This window comes from Magallana gigas, chromosome 10 (genome assembly GCF_963853765.1).
Source record: "Magallana gigas chromosome 10, xbMagGiga1.1, whole genome shotgun sequence".
Classification (NCBI taxonomy): Eukaryota; Metazoa; Mollusca; class Bivalvia; order Ostreida; family Ostreidae; genus Magallana; species Magallana gigas.
Window position 1 is genome coordinate 35,132,904 of NC_088862.1, and position 19,953 is coordinate 35,152,856.

At 31.8% G+C, this 19,953-nt stretch overlaps 1 long non-coding RNA gene across 1 annotated transcript; it reads right to left on the bottom strand.

The window, feature by feature from the left end:
- Positions 1 to 16,403: 16,403 nt before the first annotated feature.
- Positions 16,404 to 18,297, bottom strand: LOC117683594 (uncharacterized). The gene is made up of 4 exons (XR_010710354.1): positions 18,150 to 18,297; positions 17,037 to 17,158; positions 16,710 to 16,809; positions 16,404 to 16,448 (listed from the first exon to the last, which is right to left on the bottom strand). It is a non-coding gene; the product is annotated as an uncharacterized lncRNA (long non-coding RNA).
- Positions 18,298 to 19,953: the final 1,656 nt, after the last annotated feature.

Below are 19,953 nucleotides of genomic sequence, written 5' to 3' on the forward strand. Positions count from 1 at the left end.
TTTTCCATAGAGGAGTTTTTCTTGATGAAAGATATAGAGAGAGAAAACTAAATGTTCTTCAATTAGACCCTCGGTTTACCAATGTTGCAAGCCATCGTAGGGACATTCTACCAGAATGTGTTGTCAACTTGGTGCGAGTTTGGTTTCCCAACCCCAAAAATATCCCATACATGGGACACCGTTGGCAGTGACAGTGTTATTTTTGTTTTAATTAAAAACAATATAATTATACACATTATTTTTATTTAAATCAGAAAATTTTGTTCAAAATTTCTTTTTATTGGAATTTGTTTCTGTGAAAATTAAATCTGCACTGGACTCTTATCTGGTCACTGAAAGGTTCGTGTAAACTGTGCTAAGAGCAGTGGTCAGGAGATAACAGCTGGACTCAGCAGGATGCATATTCACGCTTACATGCAGTGTATGTGTTCTTTATTTATCAAATAAATGGATTTATTGGACTTGACTCGTTCTCTCTTTGCTGAGGTAGGATGATTACGACATAATCTTATTAGCAACCATTTTGAATGCGTCTGTGGAGATTAGAGCTTCCGGTGTAATGTAAACAAACCTCTGTTGTCAATCAAAATGGGAAAATTTGAAAATCAGTGTCACTTCAGAATTTTAATTGATTAATTCTCCCTTATTACATACATTTGAAGTAAATTATATGTATTTTCAAATGCAGAACACAAAACTTAATATAAACAACAACTATCTGAAAGTGGTAATTGGTGATATTTGTATAAATTTGAAAAAATATCCCCTGAAGTGAAGAGTGGCAAGAAAATTGAAATTTCCTCCATTTCACCCGATTGGCTGCTATTTATACCCCAGAACCGGCCTTTAAAACGAGTAATATTGCAAATAAGTTAAATAAGTATTAAGTTAAACATTGTTTTCATTACCCCACATCCAAGCCGATCGCCTGGAACATTTCAGACCGAGATCAAATATCACACGGAAAATAACGGGTTCAATTAAAATACAACTCTGGTTTTAATTAAATATAAATTTTATCATAAATACTTTTGTTTCTGTAAAATATGATGCATAAAAAAACATTATATTTTGCATAAAAGTTAATGTTTACGCAGGTATACACTCCGCGTACGATTTAGTATAAGCGATATGCAGCTAAATATGATACCTTATTCCTAAGAACTTCGATAGTTTATTTACTTTAATTTTTCACTTCCACTGCTTACAGATATGATTTACATGTAATATTGGTTATTTTTGATCTAAAAAATTAAAAATTAAGTATCGTGATAGAAGGCTTGATAGGGTTTTCCATTTCTTGTTCGATAAATTTACGTATACGCTGCACTGAACGACTTGTAACTTTGAAATAAATGTATTTGCTTATCAAAAGACATGAAACGATTAACACGATAGGATTAAATGAAAAAAAAAATGTTAAAATTAAACGATAAACCTGATAAGATTAACGCACGATAGGATAGGATTAACGCACAATAGGACAGTATACACGCACTATACGATAGGACTGATACACGAAACAATAGGATAGGATTGTAAAGAGTAACGTTGCGGGTAATGATAGCTAACACTAATGTACTCCAATAAATATATGCGGGTGTCTTTATACATTATTTAAATAGATTTAACAATTAAAGTGGATCTATAAAGTAAAGAAATGTTTTTATATATTCTTTACAATCTGGTTGGATGTTAAATGTCTTTTACAAAACTTGACTAGATTGTAAATGTTGTAATCTTTTTTTAAAGTATTATAGATCGTTATTATTATATTGCATCTAAATTCCTTTCCAATGCATATCAACTTAATGGATGGTGGCAAATAATTGAATATGCAGTGTTAAATGTTGTTCAGTTCCTTCTACAATTCACACAACTGCTGATAATTCATGCTTCAATTAAATGTCATTGATTCGTTTATTAAACGTTTCAAAACAAATCATAATTATATACGAGGGTCAATCAAAAAATACTAGACGATGTGGCATTTTATCAATGACAAATACTTTTCATAAAATTCATATCTAACAGATTATTGTAGGCATCACCGCCTATTTTATTGATATATGAAGTTTCATATTTGATGAAAATGTATTTTTGATACCCGAAAATAAAAACAACGTGTTTTGTCACCACGAAGCATGGTAAAACATGACGTCAAGATGACGCACAGTTTATAAAAAAAACCTTCTTTATATCACACCTAGTCTCTTTTACCTTTCACCTTAAAATTTTAGATGGCACTAGATACTTAACATCTAATTGGCTCACATTTGCTAAAAAAAACGAGTAAGTTCTTCAGTTTTTAATATTTTTAACCATATAGTTCATAGTTTATGATAAGAAAAAACCTACACGTCAGATTACGATACTTATTCTTTTGACTAAATAATTAAAGATTTTATATTCTCTTTCGGACTGTTTGATGTCCAAAATACGGTTACAACTACACCCACAAATCTTACAATTAAAATTCATTCAAAAACTTTTACGTGAAAAAAATAAATCACTCGCTATGGCCTTCACCTCAACATTAAGGTTTATCGACGACGTATTATCAATTTCCATAGTTACGTCGACTCGATATATCCCAATGAACTTTGAATAAAAGACACCACATAGTTTGCGTCATTTGTTTCATATTGGGATATTTTACTGGACATAGACATTGATGGCAACCTAACAACAAAACTTTATGATAGACGAGCTGACTTCAATTTTTCTATAGTCACCTTTCCTTGCTTATGTAGCAATATACCTTTATCACCTGCATATGGTGTTTTTGTCTCTCAGTTGATTCGATATGCAAGGGCATGCTCTTCGTTTGAATAAGACGAGGCAAGCTACTGACAAACAAGTTGATAAAACAGAACTATCAACAGTCTCGTTTGAAGTCATCTTTTCGTTAGTTCTATGGTCGATACAATGCCCTTGTCACCAAATACAATCTACCAATGGGTCGCATGCTGTCTGACGTTTTTAATACTAATTGCTTGACCTAATTTTCTACGGACTTTTCCAACTTTTTTCCCGATTACGACAAAGAGCACACGGTGGATGTGACCAGTCAGCAGAGGATGTTCACTCCTCCTAGGCACCTGATGCTACCTCTATCTATTTGGAGGTCCGTGTTGCTCTGCTTTGAATTTGTATTTTGTTTAATGGACTTTCGAGATGGTTCACGGTTTGTTATTGTCATTTTTTTAATTAAACACTATTGTGCAAACAAGTTTTGACTTATAATTTGCATTATAAATCATTTTCACAGTTTGTATATGCTTTTTCTTGAACTAAATCCATACTTTTTATTCTTTTCGTTGCACCGCGACCTCCGGCGATGTCAACGTCTTTAGTCAAGTTTAAAGTTGAAAAAAAACCCACTGAATTCCGACAGTATTTGGTAAAATGTCCTGACAATGCATCATTTGAAGTTTCAATATGATTTTGTTTTAAGCCGAATTTATTGAAATAATACTTTCGACATTTATGATTTATTGCCGACATAACACATTTTTGGACCGTGCGTAGCGACCTTATTTTTGCAGGATTAAATTGTATCAATTCTTAGATATTAAAGAATATTTTTTGATTTCAAATTGGTTGAAACTAAAGCTAATTAAATCATGTTTTTCAAATTTTCTAATGATAAGACGTTAAGTAATAAAGTCATGGCAAAAAGTGTTTGTATTTTTAGATTTACCCTCATACTGTAAATATACGATTTTCCAGTGTCACAAAATTTTTGAAAATTAGGGGAAAACCTTAAAGTTATTCAGAAACTTTTATTGTGTCTCTTATTTTTGTGATTTAAAGTTTAAAGTATAAAGATTTCTTTTTACAAACAATATGGACTATATTTGTTTCGCTAATTGTATTTTAGCAATTTAAAACAGAACGCCAAATCAGCGAATATAAGATTATAATTCAATATTAGTTGTGATACGGCATTTGATTGGATAGCAAACATTTAGTTAAATTTGTATAACCTGGTTTGTACGTCACAAGACACGCCATGATGCACCAACGTCAAAAACGTACTTATCCGCTTGACGTTACGTTTGAATTTTGAACAGATTAATATCATTTTTAAAAGTAAAACGGACTCAATTTGTACAGCAAATTACAGAAAATTAAATTATAAGGAAAGAACTCAATATCTACCTAAATTATACTCGCATAACCTGGGTTGGAGCAATTTACGCTTTTTGTATAATCCGCTTCGCGGACTTTAAAGCGTAAATTGCCCCAACCCAAGTTATAGATGTATAACTTGGGTAGAAATTAATTTGATTTCTGAAACAAACTGCATATAATAAGGGTCTTTCAATAAAAGCAATCGTTGAGGATTGTATCGTTACATTTTACGGAAGGTTTGTTTTTCATTGGAAAATTAGGTTTGAAATAATTATTTGTAAACAGATTTCCATTATAAAAAAAAGTAAAACAAAAAAAGACATGCTTTACATATTCTATGCAGAAAAATTAAAAAAAAATGAAATATTCAAACAGTTCAAAACATCGGTATTGTTTCTGGGGAGTCCTCCATCTTTGTCAACCACGTACCAGTCACAACATCCCCTGCATCGTGACAAGTCTGGTCGTATAGTGCAAATCTCGATCCCGACGCATCGATGGTCTCTCTCACATTAAGAGAAACAAAAATGCATGACCAAACCAACAATTTCCTTCTCGAATTCCCAGAGAGCATTTGCTCGATCATCGTGAGGTGACGCGATAAACTTTTTATTCATGGTGTAGGTTGTACATGCTGGCTGTTGGTTGCTTGAGAGTTGGGACAATGCAAGAATACAAACATTGACTGTGTTGAAAAATTGGAACTGCATGTTGTCAGCTTCGCTGTTATTAGAAGAATCCTGAAACGAGTTTAGGTATAATCATTATCAAACCACGTAAGGGGAAATGTTTTGCATTTTCTATTATCTTTTTTTCAATAATTTAAGTGCAAAAGAACTGTAACCAGAAACTCAATTTTAAGAGAGCAGTCCCAATGGATGAAGAGAAAAGCATGTTTAAAATTGCATTTCTACTGATCAACTGATATCAAGTAACACTAACCAGGCTTCGGCATTGTGTATGAATGTACTTCCTCCTTATTTAACACTGAATAATTTATTTCTTCGAAACACAACAAATGCCGTCACATGAATATCATACTTGGTTGGAAGACAATATCCAATATATAAAGAAGTATGGAGAACCACTTTCATTGAATATAAATGAACTCTTCGTTGAATATAATAATAGTTTTCTGGTCATTTATCGATCAAGTTCAACCAAAGAGCTTTTTTATTTTATTTTTTTTTTGGGGGGGGGGGGGGGGGTTAGAAAAATAAAGACAAATCAACTGGGTTTTTTGTGATTAAATATATAGAAGAAGCAAATATATGAACGAGTATTGCGGTAAATAAAAGTCCATTTTCTTCGTTAAATGTGTTCATTTGTTTTCAAAGAATTTTTATTCATTGAATCTCGGAAACTCCAAAACTCTATTCAATATTTCTTCTCATAAACTAATAAGCCAGGAAAGCTGAAACTTGTATGGAAGCATCCTCAGGTAGTGTATATTCAAAGTTGTGAAAATCATGACCCCTTGGGTAGGATGGGACCACAATTAGGGGGGGGGGTCGAAGTTTTACATTGGAATATATAGAGTAAATTTTTAATAAACTGAAACTTGTGTGGAAGCATCATCAGGTAGTGTAGATTCAAAGTTGGAAAAAATGAACCCAGGAGATAGGGAAGGGCACAATGGAGGGCCGAAGTTTTACATAGGAATATATTGATTAGATCTTTAAATATCTTCTTCTCAAAAACTAATCAGCCAGGAAAGCTGAAACTTGTATGGAAGCACCCTCAGGTAGTGTAGATTCAAAGTTGTGAAACTCATGACATCCCCGGGAGTAGGTTGATCAACAATGGGGGGGGGGGGGGTGGTGTCAAAGTTTTACATAGGAATATGTATTAATCAGCCAGATGATTCTTTATAATTGTTTAGAATTTGGCCCCAGGACAATTCTTCGGCCTCACAAAAAGGTTCAAAGTTTAATGTCGGTTTATATCCCATATACAAACAATTGTTAAGGATCTTTTTGAGAACTGCAATACTCAACATGTGATATGACTATAAAATCATCCTGTTAGAAAAGGGACTAATGATTATAAAAGCTAATTCAATCATACCTATTGTTCCTCAGGTGAGCGATATAAACCATGTGCCTCTTCTTTTCTTTTCACACGGAAACTTTTGAAAAAATAGCCCCAAATCGGTCAAATTGAAAAGGGGGAGGAGGCTCTCATTCAAAGCTCCGTATATTTGTTTGCTTTTATTTATTGCATTTGATGATTTAAATTTTGAGTTTTGACAGGACCTCAAATATATGTGTTTGATATTAGAAGCTAACTTGCAAATGTTAAAAATTTCATGCACTCAACTGTTCACTGTCAGGTCGAGTTAAATAGGGTTTTGAAATGATAAACCAGACAAGTGGCCCATGGGGCCACATTGCATTCCTGAACAACAATGGGCGTTCAAAAGATGTTGTGCCACATAACCCCTCATTAGAATAACAAATAAATTAAATATTGTAAAGTATTCGAATTGTACACTCGTGTAATCCTTCAAACTTTAGTTATCTCCTGGAGATGCGACTCAAGCTCAGTAACCACGAAGTCCAGCACTTCTTTCACCAATAGTTTATTAATAAGCGTGATCGTACAGTTAAACTTACATAACCTGAAACAGCCTAAATCAAAGAATCTTTATAAGCAGAATCGAAACCCAAAATACAATTCTAAAATTCTCAAATTCTTGAATTCCCAAAATCTGTCTAACAACATTTTACAGGAGTAAATATAATATTGTTCCTATGATTGACAGTTCTGACCAGTTCGGCCCATCTACGATGATCATGAGTGAACATTTAGTGTTCAAATTCCAGAGTTATAGTTTATTTCTAAATAAAGTAACAAAACTGTCAGAAATGTCAGAAATAATATTGTGATGCAAGTTTTAGGTCTCCGACTCCGAGTCTCTGAGTCCACAACCTGAGTATGATGCATCGCTTACGCATAATACATTCATTCATACATGGCTTAAAGGTTACAAAAATTAAATAGCATTACAGGAATAACTTGTAATATCAGGGCCTTTATTACGGACACAGGATGTTAAACAATTTGTTGATAACTTGTTTATATATTTTCATTTTGGATTTTACTGTGCCAGAAATAATTAACCTCCTTTAGGACTTAGAGTATTTGGATGCAGGCTTTGGGTGTCCCGTCTTTATTATTACGCATCGCTTGCGTGGAATATTGAAATATCATATATAAAAGTATACATGAGTTAATGATTTAAAAGGTTACCAAGGTTATATAGAATATACAATACATGGCTCAATATAGATTACCAGAGCCATCGATGCAGACACAGAATCGACAAATATGACACTTATTTATAAACTCTCAATTTGTATATTATTATGCCCGTGTTATGCACCTAGTTTCATAACATCATTTAGGAATACTACGCAGTGCTACAAGAGTCACAGAGTTCATTCTGTTAGTTATCATTACCACAAGTCATTGCGCAGTACCTAGGTATACATAAGTATCATAGTGACCAATATTTAATACTAGCAATTCAAGGTAATAGCATGGCTAACTGTTTACACTTATTTTTGCATTTACGTAATCTTTCACTTTGTACTTTTATGGAATACTATTTGTACCCAGAACAAGAAAATCTTATGCAAGATATAAAAGAAAACATTTTGTAGGGGTACACTGTTAACTTTCAATTCGCTATATTTTGTTCTGCCCCCTCCTCCCCCCCCCCCACCCTCCCTCCCCCACTTCATAAAGCGATCAAAATATGAGAGCATATACAGGTAGAAACATTATCTTCCTGAAGTACAAACTAGTTATTGTTTTTTTTAAAGATATTGTATTTTTTTTTTAAATTCTATGGATGTAAAGAAGAAAAATGAATCCCAATGCGCTCAATTCCTCAGATTAAAAACACTCAAAAATCTAATTTGTTTTCTCCATTATAATTAATCGATTGTTGTTTACCTGGCGTTAAATTGTGTGACTTTTATAACATTACTCACACTTGGTTGATGAATACACTGGAATGAAAACAGTTGTCCAGTGACATGTTTTAAAAAGGGGCTTTAAAAATCAATGTCACATTATTGACAGGCACATCAGTCTATTTTACTAAGATCAACCCATTATTTTCAACTTTATTCAAAAATAACAAATGGCTACAAACCGGAATTATTTTCCGCTGTAATATTTTCTTAGGAATAGCGATAATTCATTTATCCCCGCAACAGAAATGTGTCAGAATTATGAAAACTCTTTTAACGGTGTCATTTTTATGTACTTGTGACTGAAAAACTATCAAAATTGATGTAGATTTCACATTGTCCAATGTATAAAGAGGGGGCCCCAGAGAGTAGTTTTATACAGCAGATCATCTTTTTTTGTCAAAGTATTTATCATTATAATTTGAAGATAAACACTCAAATATGGTTAATAAATAGAAACTGTAAACAATTAAACATAAGAAACATGCATTATAACAAATAAAGAGCACACATTATTTTTCAAAATAAATCATCAACATGTCTCCGTTAGCAATATTAAACTCTGTTTTAACTGAATAATCTCGAGAAAAATGCTAAGAATCTCAACCAAACACATGGAATTAATCTGCCATTAAGCAAAAGATCATACCGAATTACGGATAAAATGAATTTAGTACTTTTTTAATACATCATATTTAGCTTAATTTGCGCAGGTAAACAATTAACTGTCTGATTTACCGAAGTCTTCCACAGGCGATAGTTCTTAGGTTACAAAGCCTAAAAAACGAAAACGAAACACAAATCATAACAACCTAGCACCACTGTTATATGTGAAAACTGTAAACGCATTGAAGTTTTTAACCTCAATTTACTTAACAAAATCGGCACCAATGTATTTTGCATGTTTCAAAGACTCCCTTCGTACACGAATTGTTACACAACAAACAAATTCATCTTTGTCAGATTGACCCGTTTATCACATAATGTCATGGCAGCTTTAAACAAAGAACTCCGTTTTAGAGGTATGGAATACGAGTCGTGGTAAAATGCTGGGGCGGATCGGCAATCGTCAATTCCAAAATACACATTGATTTGCTGCAATATTTAGAGCGAATACAAATATACTGGTCCGTAACATATCCTATAAATGATAGTGAGATTGGTTGATTATTCTACTACAGTTATTGCCGAGATCAAAGAAATGCCGCGGACATTATTCTCCAATATACCACGAACGTCATCAGTAAATTATCAGATCAGAAATACCTATTTGTCTCGCACTGACTATGAAAGTACAACTTCAAACCGTAAAAAGTTTTAAAACCATGTCAATTTCACGTGTTAGTTCCAGTCAAAACGATGTGTATTGCCTCAAATGTTTATTTTTAAGAGATCAATGCGGCTGTTCCTAGCACCTCCCTAGCATTTTTTCACTGCATGTTTTTACATAAAATATATATTATGTAGTCGTAATAATCGTATTAAATTGCCCTTATAATATTAGGAACATGATTCAAAGATATTTTATAAATAAGATAAGAGTATTAAAAATCCAAAGAAAATTCTGTCGTCTGCATGTGATTCCTTTGATCGATACACATGTATACACATTACCAACAACACCATTGGGGTTACACGGAACAGCCGTCAAAATGACCTAGATCGTCTCTCAATAGGAGAAACGATCTGTAGAAATACTGGGCTGTTAGTAGAATAGAAATAAAGTTCTTGTTATCGTGAATGTTGCAGGATAACCTCCTCAGTCTCGAAATGTTGTTTAAAATATAAAAGCCTCGGCTAACGCCTCGGCTTTTATAATTCAAAACAACATTTCTTGACCTCGGAGGTTATTTTGCAACATTCCCGAAAACTCGTACTTTATTTCTTAAATAACTGCCAATCTTTTGTTTTGCCCCGCCCCGGGTTTGCCTACCCATTTTACCAAGACTCATGGAAAACCGAACCCGAAGCTATACACTGATTGAAACATGCCTTTCCTTTATTTTTGTTTTTGTAATTACTCAGATTTGAAACATAATTAGCCCATTACTTTTGCAATTTGTATTTTGCTTTCCATGAGGATTATTTATGCTAAATTACATTGAATTTGACTTCATGGTTCTTGAGAAGAAGATTTTTAAAAATGCACCACCTTTTTCTACAGTTTCAAAGTTTTCTTTGATTTGAAAAAAGATCGGTCTTTTTTGTTTGCAATTTATATTTGCCTGCCCATAACAATGCTTTATGCCAAATTTGGTTGAAATTGGCGAAGCGTACAGACGTGGAGACGGACGACGAAAAAACTGTGATCAGAATAGCTCACTTGAGCTTTCAGGTCAGGTGAGCTAATAAAGGATAAATGATGAATTTTTTTTTTAAATTGGAGTAAATCGGAAATACACAAAGAAATACAGTCATTAAGTATAATCAAAATTCTGTCTAAAGGTATGTCATACATATCAAGGACCGAAATTATTATATCTATGAAGATACTATAGTCTGTCCCAAGGTTTTTTTAAGTGATAAGGCTTCTATCACTTAATTTTTGATGATTTTTTAATAAAAATACACATACCTGTGAAAACAATACAATTACAATCGATTAATGGGAATATATCCAAAATATCTATATTGAACAATTATCATTCTTCACTCATAAACGTTCACGGGAAAGAAAACAAATTTCTTGCAGAAATTTATAATGGAAACTGTTGAGATCTTTTCTCCATTCGGAAGTACTCGGGATACCTCGCGCAATAGTTCAACGTTATCTTCCAGGGTTATTAATGGCTGATCGTAGACTTTCTAGTTTTGGATGTGTATTAAAACCTGAAGCGGTAGAGGGGTCGTTTCAAAACATCTTCATATTAGTGGATGAATGCAGTTTGAGCCCAAATATATTCATAATTATAGAAATATTAAGCAAAAAATGGTGGAAGCAAAAACTATGGACAGAGTATTATTAAAAAGCTATTACTTTCCTTATTTGTTCAATTGATTTCTTTTTATGAATCTAAGTTTGAAATCAATGTGAAGTATTGATAACATATATGAATATATGCAAACCATATATGGTTCAATTTATAAAAATATATGTATATTTTTATAAAGGAAATAAATTTACATGCATTTGTTTAGACGAGACTTCATATAAATGTGCAATCTCTTTTAAATGCAACTTTCATCCGCCGCCCGTTTTTAATATGTCACACAACAAAAGTTTAAATTCTTATTTTATTGTATTAATAAATACAAAAAAAAGTTTCAAAGGAATTGCAACCCCCCCCCCCCCCAATAAAAAGTTTTACAGCGTTGCAGAGTTAAAACTTCTGTTTGAGCGAGGCTAGTGTATGATAGGCCCTAAGAAACACGTGGCTGAAATTAGAATAGAACAGTCTTTTAAAAAAAAGTTTGCAAGATATATTAACGGCCAATCAAAGAAGTTTACGCGGTATGCAACGTTCATAAATACATAATTTAGTAAGTCATAATAAATCTACATAAAAAAAGAAAATGTCATAATTTCATCACTGATACCAACCATATTTGCAATGATACAATAGGTTCCGGTATAACTGCTCAAAACAAATCAATACGAATAAAATTATATGATATTAGTGATATCACAACAACACGTGAGATACATGTAAAATTTTGTTTTACCTCTATTTTTTTAGAATGTTGAATTAACTTTCTAAAGAACTGAGATCTAAAGAACTGATATCAGAATTCCAGATCTAGTAGTCTCATTTGAAGAAGCAGAATAAATAGTGGTACAATATCTCCATAAACCACCAATCAGGGCGGTCTATTTCGTGATCCTACCTCGGATCGACGTTTTACAATGTATTTATCATTAGAACTTCATTAGAAATCAATGCAATGCATCCAATTAGAAGTTACAATGTTCTGTTTGCTCGGCATCTCATCACAACGGATAAAGTGTTTGAAGGCTTTTAAAAGTGACAAAAAATTGCATTTGTTTATTGTTGTTTTTTTATATTTATTTTTTTATCTATTTATTTATTTATTCTCTAAATGTTCTAATTTTCGTGCAAAACATTAACATAATAATTTGACATTTTAAGTTTTATGATCCGTATTACAACCACACACCCTTTGTGCATTAGGACTTGTTTGTTCATTTTTACAACACTGCAATGAGCGCTTCTTCTTCTTCTTCGGGAATACATGCCGTTCTTCATTGGGAACTGTCTTTTAGCATTTCGTTTTATTTTGTGCTTGTCAAAGGCCTCGAAACAGTACATTCATTGTATTTAAAAAAAAAGGATTCCATAGTAAGGCAGGTCAATGCAATATGCATACTTTTATGTATTGATTTAGTGATACTCGTAAGGCAAGGTAAATAACTCCTAGAAAGCAATCGTTAGCCAAACTACAAAGTTCTACTCATGACACAATTAAATTGAAAGAATGAATGAAATAAATTTTATGAAATCATATAAATGTTAATAAAATGAAATCTTAGTCAACAAATAAAAAATTAAGAAAAAACATTAAAAAAACATAGTTTTAATAATTAATTGCAATAAATGTACTATTTGACACTGTCTCGAAATTTGTTCTCTTTTTTTTTGTTGGAGAGGTGGAATGCTTTTCTTAATGCATTTCCCCCCTGCATTCTGTTTTGATCTGATTAATATGTCGCCTACGTTGTAATGCTTGTTATAAGCGATAATTGGTTCTGATTTGATTTCCAAAGATAAGTGTTTTTGCAAAAAGAAACAGTCTTAATTATTCTAAAATTTTTATAGGATCAATTAGAACTAAAGATTATTGAAACATATTCCAAACATTGCCTTTATCTTGTTCAAATTAGAAAGCATCTTTATTTTGTTCGTAAAAATGTGTACGATCAATGAGAAATAAAAACTATTGAGCAGAATATTAAATGGTTATAATAAGAGTGCATTTGCAGAATTCATTTCTTTAATCTGGTTTTATCCATCCACATTTCGAAGCAAAAACCAACGACAATCATAGTTCCAAAACCAGCTTGGTTTTGTACATACAAGGACACACTTTCTACTCACACTTGCCTTGTTTTGTTGTCTACATTTATACAAAAGTGGAAATGTTCTTTAACTCGTATATCAAATCAAAGTAGTCAACAGAAAAAAAATGCGCTATCGGACAACTCCTTCAAGTATCAAATAAAATCTGTAAAACGGTTTTTATGAATAATCCCTTGAAATAATACATCATCACCAATATTACTACTGAGTGAAAACTTCTTAAGGAATGAGTCTTCTCGTAATCAAACATACTTCTTATGATAAGAAATTCATGAAATTTTGACACAGTTAAACGGTTCATATTACCAAATGATTATATCAGTTTAATCAAATTTGACTTTTTTGTTTTCGCGTAAAGGTCAAGTCAAGGTCAATACCTAAATACTATCAGGAGAGAACATAAATACGCATGTTCAATCCATTTCAATGTATCTATATACTTGAATAAAATACTTCTTAAATTAAGATTAAAGTCACTACCTTTTTCCTGAACGTAAAGGATGATAAAAATAAGTGTAGCTCTTTGTAGTTCAGTAGAGATTTGTTTAAGATTTGAAGACTCTATTCTTCAATGAAATGATAGAATATCAGAATGTCTATCAGCTTATACTACTAAATTGGAATAAATACATGTATTTATACCAACACTGATGTTGCTTAGGCCACATTTCCTCTAATTTTCTTAAATTTTGAAAAACAATGATTATTTTTATATGCTTCAAAAAACAAAATATTTCCAATTTTCATGTATAATGAAGACTTGATATAAAGATATAAATTGACAGAAAAGCTTATACATTTACCATTAAATAAGTAAGAAAATCTGATTTTAGTGACTTTTCCACAAAAAACCAATGTGTAGAATGGGCTATTTAAAAAGCTTATAAAAATGTAATTTGATAGGCAAATCATATTAAAAACATTTTCTGACACCCAAGTATCATATCATTATTTCACATTAGTTAAAAAATCCAACATTAAGGTTATTGTTTTTAAAATGCTAAAACAGACTCACTAATCGCAACAATTCTGAAATGTGAAACATCTGATATGTTCCTAAGCTGTTGAATTGATATCAATTATAAAGTTAATTTACTTTTATCTTGATTTAATAAACAATTAATCAAAGAGGTATAGCGCACTTAATATGCGATTTGGCCTCAAATATAGCCTTTTGCAAACATCGGACATTTTCAGTATTATACAATATTTAGTTTAAATATAACTAAATATAACCAAAGAAACCAAATTACACAAACACCATGCTCTAAGAGTCTTAATTATCTAACACGACATCATTAAAGTATTCAGGTTTTGTTAGGGATATATAGGAAAGTAGTTAGTATACGATAAAAATTGGATATTTGACTAGTTGAACCACTCTAAACCAAATACATCCGATTAAAATTATTTTCTACAGGTATTGTAGTACACGTTTAAATTTTAATTAGTTTTGGTTCAAAGTGGTCTTCGTACTGAAAATTAGACAAATATTTTAATTAGTGTCTTTTCTATTACAATCATGTATATAGCCATATATATTAAAAATGTAGCTGATAAAAATGTAAGATGCGTGGCCTAGTGGTAACGCAGAGGTCTGTTTGATTTTGTGGTCGCTGGATCGAATCCACTAATTAAATAGTTATTTTTTTCACTTAAATTGAAACATGAACAGAATAGAGAGGTTAAGTTACATGCATCTATTCTTCTGTTTGTTTTTTTTAATTATCTTGTTTAATTCAGACTGAGTATGAGCACACCCAATATATATAGATCTCTCCATCAACACTATACATGTACATGTACTCTATTTACTCTTAGATTGCATTTTGCTTGAACTCTGCTTTCGGTTCAGAATATCAACTACTGTTATACACAGAGTTTCCCAAAATTATGACATCAGTTGTTACAGACACCATTATAAAATCAGTACAGTGTACATGTATTCAGGTTTCGAAAATCTAGTTACAGCTAGGTACCTGAAGCTATTTTAAGTAACAGGTCTTTCCTTCCAAACACTGGTGTAGGCGAAATGATGGGAAAATGCGCTATACCTTTTTGACAAGTCGAAAACCAGAAAAAAAAACTCCTTCCTTAATAGTCAATGTTTTGGCGCGATGACATGTACCTTTTCAGTATCATTGTCGTATTTTTCAACCATCATCTTTCTAACCAGTTTATGGAACATTCAAAAGAAATTTTGGACTTTTCAACACAGATCAATTGTATAATAATGTCTGTTATTAGTTCATCTAATTTAATCATCTTGTTCTATATTTTAATGGCGTGGATTTCACAGTTAACAGAATATTTGTAACACTTGTTTCTCGTTATGCATTTCTACATTTACATTAAATGTGAAATTCAATTATTTATTTATATGACATTTTAAAATAAAAACTAAAAATTATCTACCTATTGGTTTTGATCAATGCGTCAAATATATCAAATGAAATCAAACAAGGACCAACGACTCCAGGTTAGAGAAAATTCTAGTCTTGCAGAAACTACGTTTGTGACGTTAACTGTAAGCTTGTTGCGTGCTTGCCACATACGACAACAGAAAGAGGTTTATTGGGAAGCCTGTTGTAGTTCTCCTTCTGCGTTGTCAATAGTTTGCGGTAATATTTAACATCATGTATTAGCAGCGGCATTCTTATACACCGTGTAAAAGAGAAGAAAAATCACGTTGATTTCTCGCACTGTACAAATTGATGTAACATTTGACAATGCGGAGAAAGCTTATCAATCACTTTTCTGCTGGCAGTATATTGTTGTACAAACAGTTATTAACAATTAATTCCTTAGAATTTCATAGAAGCTTCTGTAATTTGATAGTGATAATGATTTATCTTAGATTGTTCACTGTAATTCCTTTTTAACAATAAGGCAGCTGTTGAATTGATATCAATTATAAAGTTGTCCAAATTGCAAGTATATATGACAGACTGGTTCAAAAGTAATACTAACATGTGCCAATTGTTTTGAATTGAAAATCGAAATGTTCAAACATAAGAAAAACAAACATTGTAAATTGTAATGAATTTGTTATTTCATTGAGTGATTTTCTTTTCATGCCGACTTTCACTTCCATAAAAATAGTTGAGCCTGTGAAACTTGCACAGAAACACCAAGATCTGGCATCACCTGGTTGACAGATCGCGCAGTGTGCACTGAACGGCTCTATACCCGTCAAAGTCCAACATCACTTTGGCGAGAGTCCGGTAGTCTTTTTGTCCACAAATGAGCACTCTCGGTCGTTTGCAAGAGCTGAACAATCTTGTTCTCAATCGTCCTAAAAGATATGCTAAAGTAATGTTTCAAATATGTTAATTTGTGAAATACCTTAGGGTTGTGTCAGAAAAATATAATTAAATAGTGTATGTATTAAAAAGTAAAAATCATTTATGCATGTGTAGTGTTCAGTTTGTCTCATATCAAAAATGATTCATTCTATAAGTAAAATCATACGAATGCTGTTGTACTTTTGTAGGTTAATATTTTATGAACATTTGATAACAAATAATATCCAAGTGACTTAAGGAAATCGTATTACCGACAAGGAAGCTGCGGTTGACGGTTTGCAGAGTTTGGTTCGCGTAACATACTCCGCTGGAGAGAATGGTTATTCATGCACCCTAAAAGACTTTCCAAGTCTGAAAAGAGAGAACAATGGATATAGCAAGTAACAATGTATTTTTTTAGATTATTTTCTCGATTAGGTTTATTCATTTTGTTCGATTGAAGTGTATTTTAAATTGGAATGCTTTATTCGAGTTGTAGTATGAGTGATTCAATTGGTCAAAGATTGCCTTTTCCTTTCACCGAAGACAATGTTAATTACCAAAATATGTGATTGTTTTTATTCATATGAAGTGAGCACCTTTTTCGTTGCGACAAAATTTAGTGGCCAGAGCGCTTGAGTTGGCAATGATAGGTGGTAAATCCAATTCACATTCCTCCAAATCAATGCTTTCATGGCAGTCCCTTATTGTTCTGAAAATCCTGAAAGGAGATTGTTGAAATTGAACACATCTGATGAACTACATATAGTAAGGAGTTACATTTTCCCATAACGACGTATTTATTTTAACAATGCAGCACATTTTTTTTGTATTTTAATGGCCATTGAATATTTTTGCAAATATTAAAATAAATATCTAGAGTGGAATTCTGATAATAATACAAAGGTTTAACTCTATAAGAAATGTAATACTGTTCATGAATGCCAGTGACACCAAATAAATAAAAAAGCATCTACTTTTATTAACAGTTTTTATAAATATTACATTCCGAATTTTCTCCATCAGTTTTGAAATCCCTACCCATTTTCGTTCCAATTTACGAAAAAAAAAAGATAATACTTAAACATTTATAAAATTAAACTATTATATCGACCTTATTCTAATGGTATAACATTTTTATGAGGTCAAAGATTAACATTTAGAGATATGGTATCTGTTGTTGTTTCAAGCATGTTTCAATATTTTTGCAGTGTGTGCCATACAATAATATAATGGAAAATTGAGATAAAACCAACAGAAGATATGCAAATTATGTTTTCTAACAAATACAATCTTATCTTTTAATATTACAGTAACAAACATACTTCAATATATAAAAAAGAAAAAACAAATTCGAATTTCCTCTGTTTTGCTAAAAGTACAATATTGTATAAGCACAATTCCATGATATAGTAAAAGTATTGAATGTTATGTCAAAAATAATTAATTTCAATAAAATTTTGTGTGTTTAGAACAAATTATACTCATGACATTGAACTCAAACACTGAATAAACAAGGTCGATAATTGCAATATTTTTTTAAAAATTCTAAAGAAAACTTCAGCTTCAGTCCAAATAAATATAGACGTTAGAAATGAATGCATACTGTGAATATACCATGGATGTGAAAAAATATATTGGTTTTTAGTTTGAGAGTTTGCATTTGATAAAGGCATATGGTATTAAGTTATGTTCTCGACTCATCTACTTACAAACATGCTTATGAGAAAAAGTTTTTTGCAAAGACGAAGTTCCCACTTAATGTAATGGTGTATGGAAATTCAAAGGAAATCTTTTCTTTTGCACAATTTTCAACCATTTTAGTTGCATTTGACAAGCAATCATCTTGATTTCGATCCAATTCACTTACGAAGTAAAAAAAACAAACAAACACAACAAAACAAAACAAATAAGATCAAGAAAAAAACAATACAAATACAACCTGTCCTAAGTTACTGTTGCATCAAAATGTTTGAGTTTTGTATTTATATTTGAAAACAATTATATATTGGCTATGTTTTTTTTTAATTTTATTGAGCAAAAATAATCAAGCAGTGATTATATCCCCTGAGAGATATTAAAAGATGCATGAAATTATTTGTAATGATTGACTGTGCAGTTATTCGACTTTCATATAAGTATTGATGTGGTTAAGTGATTTTATTTTCAGATGGGTAATTAAAGGATATGTAATATATGTTTAACATGGCAAAGTCGTCTTAACAATTTGATTGATCAACACTCCACAAATCGTGTTGAATAAACAAGCAATTTATTTATTTATTTATTTATTTTTTTGCATTCTTGAACATATTTCAAGGTTATCTAAAGGAGTCGCATGTTACTGACAATAAAAAGCCTTTACTTGGCTCTTACGCATTTATTAATCGAATCAAGATCAAATTATTCTTTGTTACCCATTCGGACTTACCTGCATCTCCTGGATTTTCTCTAAATCCAAGATCTTCATGCATCGACAGACCTTGCGCTCCAGTAAGGAGAAATAGGCATAGCCAAAAACGTCCCATCTTTCCGTCTGTTGTGGTGATTTTGACATCGCGCATTCTTGTTCATATACGGAACCATCATTTATTTTTGTAAGATTGGAAATGAATTAGTTCATGGGCGAATTGCTTTAAGTTCAAATTTTATCTGTTTTGGGAATTTTATACGATGTCAATTTCAGTTGTTCGTGATATGATTGAGGATGAGAATCATTTTCTAGTGATTGAACTTTTCTTGATCGCTAATAAAGGCCATGTTGTGAAGGGCGCGATAAAAAAGTTATTGCGACTTTACACAATTTCGGAAGTAATCGTGCTGATTTAAACAAACATAGAATGGTATGTTTTAATTTTATTTTTACCTCAATGTATGTTAGTGAAATGTCTCTTATAGTTTATGACGGGTATAAAACGGCATTGAATAATATAGAATGTGCAGAAAAAAACCGAGATTCCCAATGACCTGAACAATAGTTCCTGCATTATTCTATTTTGATATGTTTAAGGTTGAAACAAAAAAATACTTTGTAACCCTCATATGTTCCAAGATTTGCCAATACATTAAAAATACATACAAAATAAGGAACGTTTTTCGGGAAAGCAAGTATTTTGTAAGATTTTTTTTTTAACTTTGAAAAAATATAAATCTCTCTCTCTCTCTCTCTCTCTCAATGTTAGTTGATAACTGTCAAAAAAAACACTTAGATGACAATAATGCAAGGTATGTGCAATTCCTGCCGCGTTCCCACAACGGAAGCACCGTAAAACATTTCGATTCGTTGTTTAACGTTATTTAGAGAAAAAAAAGTTTGCTGAGAGAAAACAATGGGAGGGTCAGGCCTCTCTGCCTCCCCCTTTATGTTACGTGCTTGCAATGATAATGTTTACACACGAACACGTGACCTGAGCAATTAAAGAAGTTGGTAATTAATAAATCGATACACTATGTCTGAAATCTTTAAAAAACTATATATTGCATTAGAGTTATCAAAACTAAAATATGAATGCAATG